General features: G+C 40.7%; 1 protein-coding gene and 1 long non-coding RNA gene across 5 annotated transcripts in view; one reads left to right on the forward strand and one right to left on the reverse strand.

Moving 5' to 3' along the window:
• On the reverse strand, positions 1–14,158 carry LOC107160558. Of its 2 annotated transcripts, XR_001505872.2 has the most exons (4): positions 13,968–14,158; positions 13,017–13,149; positions 8,584–9,261; positions 1–263 (listed from the first exon to the last, which is right to left on the reverse strand). It is a non-coding gene; the product is annotated as an uncharacterized LOC107160558 (long non-coding RNA). The 2 variants fall into 2 exon arrangements; XR_001505871.2 differs by lacking the exon at positions 13,017–13,149 and having other exon boundaries at positions 13,968–14,156.
• Positions 13,847–16,960, forward strand: part of Mgat1 (alpha-1,3-mannosyl-glycoprotein 2-beta-N-acetylglucosaminyltransferase) — a 20,194-nt gene continuing 17,080 nt past the window's right edge. Inside the window, exons 1-2 of one of the 3 annotated variants that reach the window (XM_048786810.1) lie at positions 13,847–14,069; positions 15,308–15,734. The gene's annotated coding sequence lies outside the window, so the exon portion shown is untranslated. Of the gene's footprint in view, positions 14,070–14,181; positions 14,329–15,307; positions 15,735–16,960 lie in introns of those variants that run through there. The other 2 variants (XM_048786817.1, XM_015507231.2) reach the window with 2 other exon arrangements.

Here is a 16,960-nt window from a genome sequence, read left to right on the forward strand (position 1 = left end):
AAACAGTAAATGCATCCTTTATTGTGAAATAAACTAAGAAAATGCTTTGATATTTCGGTGTACTTATATAACTTTCATCTCTTTATTGAACTGAAATTTCCAAGTATTCTCCACTGTCCCCTACTCCTAACCCAAGTTGCAGCTCAGTATTCTGGGTTTTATGTAGATTCACTGCATCTATTGTCTTCAGTTTGATACCTTAGCTATGGATATCTGGGTTTGTCACACTTCTTCAGTTCTATGTTTGCAGAACACAGGAGCTCCTGGTCAAAAAGAAGCAAAAAAAAAAAAAATGAGACATAAAGGAAGGAATCTCAGGAAAAAATAACTGACCAGGCCAATGGAGAGAGTAAATAAGAAATCAGAACATGCCCAAGGTCAGGACTGTCTCTTCCTGATACTCAGAAGAAACATAAGTCTAATAATTATGTGCATGCTAATAGAGCCTTTAAAATTGGTATTTCCCCAAATCTAGAATGGCACTAGCACTACCAAATTCCCCTAAATGCCTCCTCCTTTATCTGGGGGATTGTGTAGCCTTCCACATAGAGACTGTCTCCTTATTCACTTCAATCAGGACTATCCCATCGGCAAAAACAGATTCACAGCAGAGAGAACCTCACACACGTGCTCATCAATAAATGAATAAGTAAAAAATTGTGGAATATACAAATAATAGAATGTTATTATATCACAGAAAGAAGTGCTGATTCACACTGTAACATAGGTAAATCCTGAAAACTATGTGAATAAGAGAAGCCAGACATATGCAATTCAGTCAAAATATCCAGAACAGAATAAATGATACAGACAGGAAATAAATCAGTAGTTCCTGGGGATAGGGCAGGGAGGAACAGGGAGTGGCTGCTAATAGATATGGTGTTTCTTTGTGAGTGATGAAAATATTCTGGAATTGGTGATGGCTGTACAACTCTAGGAATATATTAAAAACCACTAAGTGGTTAAAAAAAAAGTGGACAATGTTAGAGTTTTACTTTGAATTTAAGGAGAGAACTGAATTATATTATTTATTTCCTTGGACAGGAAACATAGCTTCATACATGTGTGACAAGTGCTCAGAAATCAGAGGAACCAGGATATGAGCCTATAAGTAAATATTCATTGAATTGAACCAATATAGATATATGAGTATTTTAAGGTAAACAGAATGTCAGCCCTTAAAAACTCATAATATAGTTGGGAAGAAATGTCCAAATTAAAAATAACAGTATGAGGATTAAATAAGGCAAGACCAAACACAAAACAGTAAATGCATCCTTTACTGTGAAATAAACTAAGAAAATGTTTTGATATTTCAGTGTACTTATATAACTTTTAGTTATATAAGCCACTGAGCCACAACTCCAGCCTGCATTATCTCATTTAAGGTTCACAATAATTGAATTAGTTTAAGGATTATCATGATCCTTACTGCACTCACAACAAAACTGAGTAATTAGCCAAAGAAAATACTTCAGTGAGTGGCAGAACTGGAATGAAAGAATCTTCAGATTTAAAGGGAAATGTATCCAGGAAAAATCAAATAATTAAGTCATTCTGGTACAGTTTACCGAAATTCAAAGATAAAGGGAGGAAGAGATCCAAGAGAACTAGAGGGAGGCTGTATTCCTTGTTGCTCTGTGACTTGGGATACAAGCAGATGAAATACTGTTTCTCTGAGAGACAGCCCTTGCTGCCCACTGATCCCCTGCTGTTTGCCCCTACTTTGTCTGCCAGCCCCTTTTCCAGTATATCACATGCCTTTTGGGTGCTGATCAGTGGCTACTTCCACTGACTGCCCGCTGGCTGCCCGTTTGCCTGACTTTTATCTGCTCATCTATGCCTTTAGCCAGCCAAATGCCCACCCTTTGCTGGCAGACTGCCGGGCCCATTGCTGCCCAGAAGTCCATTGTCAGGGTACCTGCAGGTTAAGTTAGACGTGATTGCAGCCATCTTGGGAAACTGGCCAGGGCCTGGGAGTCTAGGGCCAAGGGGCCTGAAGGTTTGCTACTGCCACCACTGCATCTCAGGGCTGGCTGCCTCAGTCTGGAGATACTAGTCAGGTCCTAGAGATATATCATCAGGATACCTGTAGGTCTGGATGCACTTGCTGGGTGTGCTAGTAGCCGTGATCTGGCTGCCTCTTTGCAGGGTGGCTCCTTTGTGTGAGCACATCCCTGGTAGTCTTTCTGATAGTTGGAATAGCATTGAGATCTTGGGACTGCAGCAAGGCAGAGCCTGGGGAATCTGAAGCCCAGGTCCATCAGATTGCAGATGGGTCTGTGTGGGCCAGTCTGGGCCTGGCAAGCCTGTGGAAAGCCAGAGTCTTGGGGCAGTTCCCTGGGGTGGGGAGCACACAGGTTGGAGAAACTGGAAAGAACCAGGAATCCTGAAGTGCCCTGGGACAGAAGGGCCTAGCTACAAGTGCAAAGGTTAGAAGAGGGTATGAGGGCATCCTGCTATCAGACTGGGGAGCTACCATCAAACTTTAGAAAATCCCACCTATTGGCGGAAAAGAAAAGCTGAGAAAATTTTTGAAAGCCAATGGAAGCAACTGTTCAACTTTCCATAGAGACTTTCCTTTTTTTTTTCCTTTCTTTTTCCCTTTTTCTCACATCTCTACCATGTATGAATTCAAATATTTTTCATGCATCAGTTTATTGAGGAGTGGGATGTCTGACTAGTATATCAAAGTTTGGTTTTGTATTCTTAAATTTTTACTTTAAAAAAAAATCTATATTTTTTTCTTTCACTTCTGTCTCCCTGGATTCTCTTTCTCACTTCTCTCATGCTAAACAGCCAACCTCTACTAATTCCTTCTTTGCTCTTACTATAAATTTTTACCTCTATCTTCTCTCCTCCCTCATAAACATCACATCCTCCACTACTTCTGTTCCTTCTGTCCAGCATTTGAAATAGTAAACCCTTTTAGCAAACTTACTGTTTATATTGTAGACAATAATTGAACACATCATTTCTGTTTACTGAGACAAAACTGTAGCTCCTTAATAGGAGCTATTTGGTTTAAGGTTGTATATTGCTTGCATTGGGTGCTGTTAATATTGGTCTCCCCCTCAAAGGTGAGGTACTAGAAACCTGCAGGGACACTATAAGAAACTGTACTGCCTCAGATCCATACCGCTAGATGGACACAAAAACAACTTGAAAAAACAAGAGAACAAAGCACCTCAATCAAACCAAGATGTTCCAGCAACAGAATCCATAGACAACATAGTAGAAGAAATGCCAGAGAAGAAGTTTAGAAAGTACATAGTTAGACTGATCTTTGAAATAAAGGATGGTATCAGAGAGAAAATACAGGAAGTAAAAGATCACTTCAATAAAGGGGCAGATATTATAAAAAGGAACCAAGCAGAAATCCTCAAAATGAAGAAAACAATAAATCAAATTAAAAATTCAATGGAAAGCATCACCAAGAAACTAGTTGGTCCACTGAAAAAATAAATAAAATTGATAAACCTGTAGCCACGCTAACAAAGAGAACAATGCAAGCGTGGCTATGAGTTTAATTCAAATTACTAAAATTCATGATAGAAATATCAGGACAGACACTACTGAAAAACAAAGGATAATTAAAAACTATTTTGAGAATCTATACTCCAATAAAACAGAAAATCTTGAAGACATTGACAAATTTCTAGAGACATATGATCTACCCTAACTGAATCAGGAGGACATACACAATTTAAACAGATTAATTTCAGGCAATGAATTAGAAGATGTCTTCAAAAGCCTGCCTACTAAGAAAAGCCTAGGACCAGAAGGAGTCTCAGCTGAGTTCTACAAGACTTTCAAAGAAGAATTAACACCAGTACTCTTCAAATTATTCCATGAAACAGAATAGGAGGGAACCCTTTCAAACTCATTCTATAAAGCTAATATCACCCTGATATCAAAACCAGACAAAGACACATCAAGGAAAGAAAACTTCAGACCGATATCCCTGATGAGCATAGATGCAAAAATTCTCAATAAAATTCTGGAAAATTGCATACAAAAACATCTTTAAAAGACAGTGAAACATGATCAAGTGGGGTTCACCCCAAGGATGCAAGGTTGGTTCAACATATGGAAATCAATAAATGTAATTCATCACACCAACAGACTTAAAGATAAGATATGATCATCTCAATAGATGCACAAAAAGCATTAGACAAAACACGGCACCTCTTCATGTTCAAAACACTAGAAAAACTAGGGATAGCAGGAACATACCTCAACATCGTAAAAGCTATCTATGTAAGCATGAGGCAAACATCATTCTAAAAGGAGAAAAACCAAAAGCATTCCCCATTGTTAGAGTCTGTAAATAAGTCAAAATAACACCTGGCATTTTGCCAGGGGAATGTTAGAGTTGTAAACAAGTCTGGATGGTGCCTGGCAAAATGCCAGAGGGAGTGGTTTGAGAAGTAACAAAAGCGAGCCATTAAGTGTGGAGATTCCTTATTGGTTGACTGATGTATCTAGTTTATGCTAATTAGATAAGCTGTGTGGAATGTATAAATACTGCTCCTGTCCTGCAATAAACGGCTCCTACTCCTGCTGTATCAACGTACACAAGTTATTCGTCCCCCCCCTGATTATTCTGCTGCAGCCGGACTGCGGCAGATGGTGGCCCGTTACGGGGAGCCCCGGGACACTCGGGGGTAAGTGACGAAAAAAAGCTGCCCGTCCATAGATAGGACGGGAGCAAATCTGCTCGTCCCTAGGCAGATAGGGCGAGAGGAAAAATGGCCATTTCGAGAAAATGGAGAAGATTGATACAGTATGTTTGTGTCTTGTTTTGTCTCAGTGTATTGTATTGTCTTTGTGATGAAAATATGGAAGGGGTGAGAAGTAAATTACTAAGGGAAGAAGGCACCCCAGTGGAACCAAGAATAGTTAGGGCATGTGTTGATAAGAGCCCAGGAACTCTAGTCAGAAAGAAAAAGAAAGTTCAGAAGAAGAAGGATTATCAGGAAAAAAGTTGCAGCAAAAGGCTATTACTAAATACTTTTCGTTACCGGAGGGTGCGTGAAGCGGAGAGGCGGCTGCCGAGTGTGCAAGCCGGTCACAGCGCAGCAAGGATTTTCCAAGAGGCGGTGGCGACTGGCCCTTCCCCGCCTCCTGGCCGGGGAGCTGGCTCTTCCACTGCCGCGAGCCCAAATCTAGACCTGACCTGGAGGCACAGTCTCGCAGGCTCTTGCTCCCTGTGCCCAGTAGCAGTTTGAGTCCGGGACACTCCCCAGGGCCATCTGGGGCTGCCCAGGCACTACAGCCAGCAGAAGATGCTACTGGTGTCCCTGATGTTTGGTCATTTTCAATGCCAATAACTAAGCTACAATGGTTCTCCCACACCTGGAAGCTAATGAGTAATGAGCACTATTAATGCTTATTTCAAATGCAAAAAAACCTTGAGATAATGTACTAAATTGTTCAGAAGGTTGTTTTCTTAGTAGAATGCTACAGGATTTTCTTTAGCCATCCGGAGTTCCTGCCTTCGTCCCAGTGCCGGTAAAGACCAAGGTGGAAGAATTTCCAGTGTTGCTGAAAACCGGACAAGACTTTGGCTGAGAAACAGACGAGACTTCAGATCAAGCTAGCTGCCTGCAGAACTTACCTGGACTGTGATTTAAGCTAGCTGCCTGCAGAACTTACCTGGACTGTGGATTAAGCTAGCTGCCTGCAGAACTTACCTGGACTGTGATTTAAGCTAGCTGCCTGCAGAACTTACCTGGACTGTGGATTAAGCTAGCTGCCTGCAGAACTTACCTGGACTGTGATTTAAGCTAGCTGCCTGCAGAACTTACCTGGACTGTGGATTAAGCTAGCTGCCTGCAGAACTTACCTGGACTGTGATTTAAGCTAGCTGCCTGCAGAACTTACCTGGACTGTGATTTACCTGGACTGTGAGTTAATCTATTGAGACACTGCTTTACCTGAACTGAGACAACAAACTGTAATGTACAACAAATTGTTACTTGGTATCTTTGCTAACGGTGTCATTGCTGGTATAATTTTTCCAAGGGCTCCTTGCATGGAGCCATCAATTGGCTTGGTATTGTGGCATTTTGTATCCTCCCTTTCTGCTTGTATCAGGTTATTTATGGTGTTTCTGTAAAAACCACTATGGTCGTTATTTAAATTAAACAAAAGGGGGAAATGTTAGAGTCTGTAAATAAGTCAAAATAACACCTGGCATTTTGCCAGGGGAATGTTAGAGTTGTAAACAAGTCTGGATGGTGCCTGGCAAAATGCCAGAGGGAGTGGTTTGAGAAGTAACAAAAGCGAGCCATTAAGTGTGGAGATTCCTTATTGGTTGACTGATGTATCTAGTTTATGCTAATTAGATAAGCTGTGTGGAATGTATAAATACTGCTCCTGTCCTGCAATAAACGGCTCCTACTCCTGCTGTATCAACGTACACAAGTTATTCGTCACCCCCCGGTGATTTTGCTGCAGCCGGACTGCGGCACCCCATAAAAACTGTAACAAGACGGGGATGCCTGCTCTCACTACTTTTATTCAACATAGTCCTTGAAACTCTTGCTCTCACAAAAGAAATTAAAGGGATACGAACAGGAAAAGAAGAACTCAAACCATCACTATTTGCTGGCGACATGATTCTATACTTGGAGGATCCGAAAAATTCTACCAGAAAACTTCTGGAACTAATAAATGAATTCAGCGAAGTAGCAGGCTATAAAATCAATACTCATAAATCAAATGCATTCTTATACATCAATGAGGAATCCACTGAAAGAGAAATTAGGAAAACTACCCCATTCACAATATCCTCAAAAAAAAAAAAAAAAAAAAAACCCATCTGGGAATCAATCTAACAAAAGAAATGAAAGACCTCTACAATGAAAACTACAGAACACTAAAGAAAGAAATTGAAGAAGACCTTATAAGATGGAAAGATCTCCCATGCTCTTGGGTAGGCGGAATTAATATTGTCAAAAAAGGCCATACTACCACAAGTGTTACATTTAATGCAATTCCTATTAGAATCTCAATGTCATTCTTCACAGAAATAGAAAAAGCAATCATGAAATTCATTTGGAAAAAATTAGAGACCCAGAATAGCCAAAGCAAACCTTAGCAAAAGGAGTGAAGAAGGAGACATGATCATAATGCCAAACCTAAAATGACACTACAGAGCTATAGAAGCAAAAACAGCATGGTATTGGCACCAAAACAGACATGTAAACCAATGGTACAGAAGACACAGAGATAAACCCACCTAAGTAAGATTATCTCACACTAGACAAAGGCACCAAAAACATACATTGGGGGGAAAGATAGCCCATTCAACAAATGATTCTAGGAAAACTGGAAATCCATATGTTGGAAAATGAAATTAAACCTCTCTTACCCTACACAAAAATCAACTCAAAGTTGATCAAAGACTTAGGCACTTGAACACAGACCCTGCGCCTAATAGAAGAAAAAAGTAGGACCAAATCTCCACCATGTCGGCCTAGGAACTGATTTTCTTAACAAGGCTCCTAAAGTGCAAGAAGTAGAATCAAGAATCAATAAATGGATTCAAACTAAAAAGCTGCTTCTCAGCAAAAGAGACAATTAATAACAAAAAGAGAAGGCCTACAGAATGGGAGAAAATCTTTAGCACATGCACCTCAGATAGAGCATTAATCTCCAGGATATATAAAGAATTCAAAAACTTAACACCCCAAACCAACCAAACTAACAACTAAAAAACCCCTCAAATAACCCAATCAATAAATGAGCTAAGGAACTGAACAGACACTTCTCAGAAGAAGATATACACTCAAATTAACAAACATGAAAAAAAAAATGTTTATCATCTCTACTAATTAGAGAAATCCAAGTCAAAACTACTTTAAGATTCCTTCTCATTCCCATCAGAATGGCAATTATCAAGAATACAAACAACAATAAATGTTAGTGAGGATGTAGGGAAAAAGGTATACTTACACATTAATAGCGGGACTGCAAATTGGTGCAACCCACTCTGGAAAGCAGTGTGGATATTCCTCAGAAAACTTGGAATGGAACCACAATTTGACACAGTTATCCCACTCCTTGTTTTATAATCAAATAATAAGCAGCATACTACAGTGACACAGCCTTATCAATGTTTATAGCAGCTCAACTCACTATAGCTAGCAACTTTGGAATCAACGTAGATGCCCTACAACAGATAAATGTGGTACATATTCACATTCTTAAAGAGGGAGCTGGAGAATATCATGCTAAGCGAAATAAGCCAAACCCTAAAACCAAAGGCTGAATGTTTTCTCTGATAAGCAGATGCTAATCCATAATGGGGGGGGGGGGTTAGGGAAGAATAAAGGAACTTTGGATTATGCAGAGGGGAGTGCTGGAAGGGGAGGGAGTGTGGGATGGAAGGATGGTGGAATGAGATGGATATTATTACCCTATATACATGTATGATTACACTATTGGTGTGACTCTGCACCATGTTCAGTCAGAGGAAGATAAATTGTGCTCCATTTGTGTACAGTGTGTCAAATACATTCTACTGTAATGTATAATTAATTAAAAAAATTAAATAAAAGATAAAGGGAAACTTACATGATCATTCTAACTGGAAAATTCAAGTTTCTCCCAAGGGAAGAAAAACAAAAGATCAACTTGACTTCAGATTTCTCCTCGGTATCAACTGGTGTTAAAGATCAGAAGGGCAATAAATCCTAAGGAAGAGAGGGCCCAAGACTTTCATGGTTGGCCTGTTGTCCTTCAAGAAGAAAGGTTGATACTGCTTTCACTTGTGCTTCAGGTTTGTCACCTAAGCTTTCCATTGGTTCAGCAAATCGCAGGAAGGTCCTGGTCAGCAAAGCTTGGGTCTTGTGACACTCACTTTCCAGGATCTGGGCATGAGATGCCCAAACATCCCAGCTTGAGAAGAGACAGAGAGGCTTATCATGATCATGGAATAACTGGAAGGAACTTCATGAAAGTTTTTGATTGAATATGGGAAGTTTATGGAAAACCGCTGGGTTTCTGCCACAGCAACTGGCTGTATAACTAAGCCACTTCTTCGGAGAGGTCATGGATGGAACAGTCATAAGTTTAGCTTTGGGCACTTGAATTAGAGGTTTAAGGGGATCAGTGAGGAAACTAAGCTGAGATGTCCAGCAGGCAGGTGGATCAATGGGCCTGGAGGATAGAGGAAAAGGGTCTGGGAATGTGTATCTGGGTTTATTGGACACAAAGTTGACAATGGAAGCGAGATGACTTCTGTGGGATCACCTGAAAAGAAAAGTATAAAATGAGAACTGAGTGACCAGAAAGAGCACAGGAAATCTCAGCATTTAAATGTCAGGCATAGGAAAAGAGGGAGAAGCTAGTTAGGAAGCAAGAAAGGAGTAGCCAGAGAGTAAGAAGGAAACTGAGGAGAAGTGTGATGGTATGCAAGTCAGGGGAGAAGCGTGTCAGAAGGAGAAGAGAATAGCTGAGTATGCTGAAGTTGCAAAGAGGCACAATAGGATGAAGAGATGAAATGAGTGTGGGTGTTTCCTTATGGGTCCAAATTTTAAAGATATTCCAGAATAAAAGAACAAATAGCAAATGTACATGCTGACTTCTGTACTTACAGAGTTCAGACTTAAACCTGTACAAAGAATACTACCCAGGTTAAGGAGAAGCCCAGGAAACTACAAGAGTACCTAGTTTCTCTAAACCAATACTATCTGAAAATCGCATGTCTGAAAAAAATATGTGTGAAAATATTCAAGAAAATATTTAAAAAATGAAAAGGTCAATGAAGAAAGGCTCTTAGTGCTTACTATTAGCTACACAGACAGAAATAGGTATCAGAACAGATAACAAACTGAAATGGAAAGTCCCCAATACATTAAATTGGTGGGCCATTTGGATGAGCCTCTTAGTCTCTGATTAACTTCTTTCTAGTTGGAGAGGTAGGAAATCTGGTTCCTTTGCAATTAGATTCAGCTTATTAGGTGTCCTTGAGTTAAATTTTGGAAGGCAGAAGAAAGGTGGGAGCCATTTTCCTACTGCTTCTGACAGAAACATGAAGCATCCACAGGAAGGAGGAACCCACTTGGTATAAACAGTCCTTTAGCCATGTTCTGCAGATATTCAATCCCTTTTGGCCACCCCAATCTAAATGATAACCTAGGAGATCCTGCCTTTTGAGACTTTGCCAACTGGTCCTTCAGGTGAAATAACTAATACACAAATTTCTAGCTTACTCTTAGGAGTTTATCCTAAAGGCAGAGCATAGTCAGACTTCTGCCCCAGCTGGTGTTGACTTTTTTTATCTTCCCTAAAGCAAAGGGGGATAGTAAAACACCATGTCCCTGAAAGCTCCTTTTCTGTTCCCCAAAACCTCAGCAAATTAAGGGAACTGTCCTTTGTCCTTTAAGATAATATGTATCTATACTTTCCATCCCATTTCTATTTCTGGGATGGAAAGTCTAGATACATATTATCTTAAAGGACAAAGGCTTTCTCTTAGGCACACTGGAAACAAGATAAGTTAATGTTATCTGTAGAAAGCTACTTTATTGCAAGTACCTTAGGACAGATGCTCCTGCAATGCTGGTCAGACAAGCAAACTAAGCAAGCCAATACTTATGATGTTACTGCTTGTGCAGCCTAATATATAAAACTGCTCTCTGGGTGAGTGCTGAATTGAGGGCACCATGGAAAGGATACACTAGAGTACTTACAAGCATAAGCTTGCAGAAAAACTTCAGGCTTAGTGTTATCTGGTAATATCCAGAGCACATAAACAAAAGGCAAATGACAAACTGGGAAAATAGCTGCAACACAGGTAACAAAAGGTTGATATTCTAGAAAGAGTTCTTGCAAATCAACAACAACAACAACAACAAAAAGATAAGCCCAAGTGGGTAAAAGATATGAGTAAGCAACTTTCAAATGCTTCAAAAATAAAAAAGTTGCACTTTACTAGTAATTAATAAAATAAATTTAAAACTACACTGCAAAACCATTTTTCTTAAAACTACACTGCAAAACCATTTTTCTATCTGATTAGAAAAGACAAAAAAGAAAAAAAAAAACAACAAAACAGTGCTGGCAGGATGTGGAAAGAAGCTGGTGTCAAAGCAGTGCCACCTCTCTGTAGATCTTTTGATAACATGCATCAAGAGCTTTCAACAATAATCACACCTTTTGACACTAGTTCCAGAACTTTATCTTCAAGATGTAATTAAGGATGTGTACAGAGACTTAGCTACAATTAATTTTATAAATGTGAAAAGCTGGAAATAACCCCAATGTATAAAAAGAAGGGAAATAATTATGCTACATCTGTAATAATGAGAAACCAGAGTCATTAAACGGCATGCAAAATGGAAAAATGTTCACCACATATATTAAGCTATACAAGCCAGTTGCAGTATAATTCCAAATATGCACAAATATGAACAGAATAAATGGGAAGGCTTGTTTATTTCTGGTTGCTGTGTTTACTATTTTTTCCATTTTGTTTATGGTTCACTAATTTTCCTCAATGAATGTACATTTCATTTATTATAATTAAAAAAACTCTAGCAATTATATGAAGGTAAAAAGGAAAGAAAGGGCATTAGTAAAATTTGAATTGACTGAAGTAAAACTGTAACAGATCACTAATCAGTAAATAAACAAATCATTAAGTATTAACATTTCTTTTGAATTAACTAGATTTAGTTTTTCTAGCATTAAAGGGAATGAGACCTCAAATATAAATTGACCTGAGGTACAGAAAATAAAATCACAATACAGGTATACCTATCTTTGAACTGTAAAACTGCTACCAGTTATGTATGTATGTGTGAATGTCTAAATATTTTAAAGGACATCCAATAAGTTGAAAACTGTGATTCCCTTTAGTAAGGTGGAATTAGAGGAGAAAGAAGAGATAAGTTTTCTTCACACAACTCCATGCATTTTGACTTGGTATAACAGGTATGCAAAAATCTAAGTAAAAAGTGCAGTTAAGATAAAAAAATGATGTTTATATACTTATGAAAATACTTAGAAACATGAAGTATGGTATGATGATTAAAATCATTAGCAATATACAGCAGGGAATCAAATATGCTTCCCCTCACGGAATTTAAATTCCAGTAGGGTGAGACAAACAATAAATAGTTAGAGTATGTTAGGAGGCCAAAGTGCTAAAAAAAAAAAAAAAAAAAAAAAAAAGGAACTGCATAAGGGAAACTGTCAGTGTTGTGGGAAAGGAGCAAATTTATACAAGTTGGTTAGGGAAGGACTCACTGAGACAAAGTTTGAAAAAAAATCGAGGGTTGAGGTTGTGAGTGATGACGAATATCTAGAAGAGCTTCACAGAGAGGACAGAAAAAAAGGTAGGCTCAAAGAACTGTAATGAGGGCAGTCTGGTTGAGACAAGAGTAATTCAGAAGAGAGCAAGCCTGTCAGAAAGGTAAGAAAACCATTGAAAATGAGCTCTATAAGACATTGTAAGAACTTTGCCTCTACATATCAAGCAAAATAGGGATCTCCTATTGTGATTTTAAGCAGAGATATACCAGGATACCACTGGCTGCTGTGTGGAAACCTGGCTATGAGGTAAGGCAAAGACTCCTGGTTGTCTTGGTGAAGGGTGAAGGTAGCTGTGGAGATACTGTTGGGTCCTAGTCATAATTTGAAGGTAAATCCAACAAAATTTCCAATCAGACTGGAAGCGAGATAATAAGAGGATGACTTTTTGGGTTTTGAGTAAATAGAGTTGTCATTAATTCAGACAGGAAAGATGGATGACTTAAGTAGGTCTGGAGTTGAGGGCAGAAAAGAAACTTATTTGTGGACTTGTTATTCTTGAGTGTAAGCAGTATATATTTTAAAAAATAATGTTCTTAATATTATGATGACATCTCTCCAAATACAAAATTCATTTCAGCACTCCTGGCCCAGCAACTATTAAATTTCCAGTGTGGAACACTTTCAAGTTAGTAACTTCCTGATCTAGAAAAATCACATGGATAGAAAATATGCAGAAGCTGGGAGCCTACCTTCTGTTCCAGTTTTCAAAAAGTGGGAAAAAGTAGAGGCTGCAAATACATCCACAATCTTGGCAAGACTCTAGAGCACGCTGTTGACAACATACAAGCTCCAAAAATTATTGGTGGCTGTCCATGGATTCAACTTGAAATCAAGGGAAAAAAAAAAAAAAAAAGCAACAGGGCGATTTTGGAACTTGTAAATCCAGTATTTGAAGGAACATGTTTAAGGAACAGGTGGCACCTGATAATGGCAATACTGTGTATAGTGTTGTTACATAGGAGGTCAGCAATCCAGACTGTAAGGTTCAAGCACAGCATCTGTCCTGCAACCTTGGGCATAACTCTCGTTCTGGTGACGGTATTTGGAGTCCTGATCTGTGGGTATTCAGTCACTACTTGTAAAGAGCTCAGCACAGTGAGTGTACAGCGAAGGGCTATGAGAAGGGGGCTTCCTACTTTTTCTCTTTTTCTTTTTTTGTTAAGTATTCACACCCTTTCTCTTTCTAGACAAGGAAGATCCTGCCTAATGCAGAGATGCAGCGAGAAAAAAAACAACGATAAGCAAAACAACTTTCCTCCGGTATTGCTACAGAGTTCTCAGCACAGGAATAGGTAAATACAGAACTCGCCAAGACAGACTGCATTCAGAAAGCCGAGCTGCACAAGGGGTTAGAAGCCAGGTCAGGCGAGCCGTTGCCAGGCAAAGTTAGGACGGAAGAACAGCGACAGAGTTACACAGCAGAAGCTCCGCCCCCACTTCCGTGCACTCCGCCGCATCCCTTTCCCGCCCAAGTCCCGCCCACCAGGCAGTCAGAGCGTCAACGCTCGCGACAGGGTCCGCGACGCATGCGTTTTTGGTCTCGATCGGCTTGGCGTGACGCTCGCTCCTACTCTCGGCCAAAGTCTCTGCCCTGCCCCCTCTTGTACGACCGCTACCCTGAGCCCCAGCTTCGTTCTCACCCAGATCTGGCTCTGCCCAAACCTCGACTTCAATCCTGTGAACAGTGACTGTAGAACAACCTCCAGCACTGCAGACCCACGTCCCGCGCTCCCGTAGTGGCGGTGGTGATGGGCGGGGGTGGGGTGGGATAGAATAGGCGGGACGTGGGAAGGCAGCGGTTGCCTTGGGCCCACTTCCGGAGGACGGGCGGAAGTGGCTGCGGTGGATGGTGGGAGGGGGAAAGGAGCGCAAGGGGAGGGCCGGGCCGCCGGGGGTCGAGGGGGTGGGGCCTGGGCCCGCGGTGGGGACCAGGCCCAGGGCCCGGACTTCGACCCCGGGCGGGCCGTGGTTTCTGGCCGACACAGGGTGGGCGGGATCCAGGTAACGACTCTACGCGCTAGAGAGAGGGTCGTCCTTGCGGCGGATCAATAGGGTTCGGACTATAGAGAGGGTTAGAGTGTCACCCCCTTGCCCCGTGAACACTGAACACGGGATTCTGAAGAGAAGGGTGGGAGGAGTTAAATTCCTGGTGGGGGGAGGGGAGGTTATGTGGATGCCACGCCCCTACAGGAAGGAAGTGTGTGTGTGTGTGTGTTTAGGAGTAAACTTACGAGGGGGCAAAAAGGATGGGCTCTTGGAAGGTTTGGGCTTGGAGTCAGGCCTAAAACATTCCAGGAGAGTGCTTTCGGGAGTGGCCCTGTGAAAGAGTTTGATGGAGATTGGGAATTACATCCCTGACACAGTTTTGGAAGCAGAGGGGGAGGTGAGGGTTGAAGAAAAGAGAGCAAGGAGTGCATGTAGAAGGTACCTACATCTCGGAATGGAAAGGATTTAGTTCAGTTGCAGAGAGCTGGCAGATTAAAACACTGAATACCCTAAGAAGCTTGAGAGATCCGATTAATATGTGGTACCTTAAATGAGTGGAGGATGTTCTTTTCTGCATTCCTTAGAAGACAGTTTCCCCCATTCAGTACTTTTGCTTACTTTTTTTGTACTGAGAATAGGTATGACTCTTATTCTGAGCCACATCTATGTGCCCATATTGATTAGGTGACTGTTTTGGGGTACAGTATGTGAATGAAGTAGATATTAAGGTATTTCTTAGTACCTTAAGGGATCTGACTCAGTGGTGGAGCACTGAATGCACAAGGCCTTGGTTCAATCCCTAGCACCACAAAAAACAACAAAACAAAACAAAAATAAAAGCCTTCTATAATCTTGTGTGGAGTATTTAAGGAAGGGTTTTTAATGATATACTAATGGAATATAATTCAGAAATGGAGGGGGAACTAGAAAGTCTTAGGAATCTATCCAGTATGGACTAGATTAGAGAGTATCTTAATGTTTAAATGTTCTGCAGGTTAATACAGATATCAACGGCCCGGGCCATGCGGGTTTTAAGGCCTGTTTCTTCTCATGAGTTCCAGCAGAAGACAGACGGAGGAGTCCTCAGGGTGGATGACTTTCCTTTCCTGAGCAAGAGATGCAATAATACTTGGAGTCTGTCCATCACTAGGCTCTGAGCTTAGTAAACCAGCTGAATGAAGGCATGTAACAGACCCCTGGGAGGGACATTGAAATCTGCAGGGGGGGGGAGGGGCTTGGACACACCCCTTCCCCCCAGACTCCTCCTCCTCCTCAGAGTCCATTCAGCCATGGACTTTGGACCTGGATAAGAGGAAAAAGCTGCACTTTGTTTGGTGGATCTGATTTGGATTCTCGGTTTTGAAAATGGAGTGTTGGATGGGCATTTCATGATCTCCAGGGGAGCAACTGAGAAAAGAAAGGTAAGGTTCCTGTCTCATATCCCACTTAGTGTTTTGGTGCTCCTGTGCAGAAATGTTTGAATGGAAAACACTGGGGATTGGAGTCATTCAGGAAGTCAGGGCACCACCTGTGCCCTGGTGAGAATCCTTATCCTAATGAACTTCACCTCTCCTTTACTTTCCCCATTTGCAAACTTGTAGCCATCCTTTCCTTTCTGAGACCAGAGGGATACCTGGTAAAGAAAGTATTGTGAATAATTAGGATTGTGAAGTTAGGTCCAATGCGGTTAGGCCAAGAACATGAAAAGAATCAGGCTTCTGAAGGGATATTGGATTAAATTACCTTTAAAGGTCTTTCCACCAGTGAGATAATAAATAGGATTTCAAGTCCATTTGGGGTAAGACTCTGAAATGTGTTGCCTAGACAGAGGCAGGCTGCTCTTTTTGGGGAGCTAACTAAATAAGGCAACTAGGTGCAATGGTGTATGCCTGAAATCCCAGCCATTTGGGAGGTTGGTAGGAGGATCTCAAGTTCAAGGCCAGCCTCAGCAATTTATTGGCCCTAAGCAACTTAGTGAGACCCTGTCTCAAAACAAATAAAAAAAGGGCTGGGGATTTAAGTGGTAAATTTCCACTGGGTTAAATCTGCAGTTACCTCTTCCCCCCAAAATAGGACAGTGAGGAGGGGCTAGAGGTAGGAAAGATAAATTGTTTCTTCCTCCTTCCTCTATAAGGGAATTTGGGACATGAAACCTCATAGAAAAAATAGAAAACCACCTACCTAAATTTGAGAATCAGTAGGTTTTGTGTTCTAGCTCTGACTTTCTGAGTCAATGTTCAACCCTACATATATTGATCAACTTCTGTTGTTTTCTTCACTTGAAAAATGTTGATAACTATCATGACAGGTCCCTCACAAGATTTACCAGAAGGAAATGAAATAATGATACATTTTGACAAGTACCAAGGCCATGACATATAAAACAGTAACATTGGCGTTCCTTGACATACCTGTTCGTTACAGTGAGAAAATCTCTAATTAGGTGTTCTTTCTTATATTAAATTACCTTACTGGCAAAAGCCTTAGAAGACATCCTTAATTAAAAGCCTGCCCTGAATTTGTCTCTCTTACTGCTGTTAATACCTGGTGTCATCATATTGTAGAAAAGGTGAATGGATTAAGGACTTAAATTTGAGCGATTATGTCAGCTACTGCACTGCCATAATGGTTCTCCATTTATTTCTAC

Source organism: Marmota marmota, unplaced genomic scaffold (genome assembly GCF_001458135.2).
Source record: "Marmota marmota marmota unplaced genomic scaffold, marMar, whole genome shotgun sequence".
NCBI classification, from domain to species: Eukaryota; Metazoa; Chordata; class Mammalia; order Rodentia; family Sciuridae; genus Marmota; species Marmota marmota.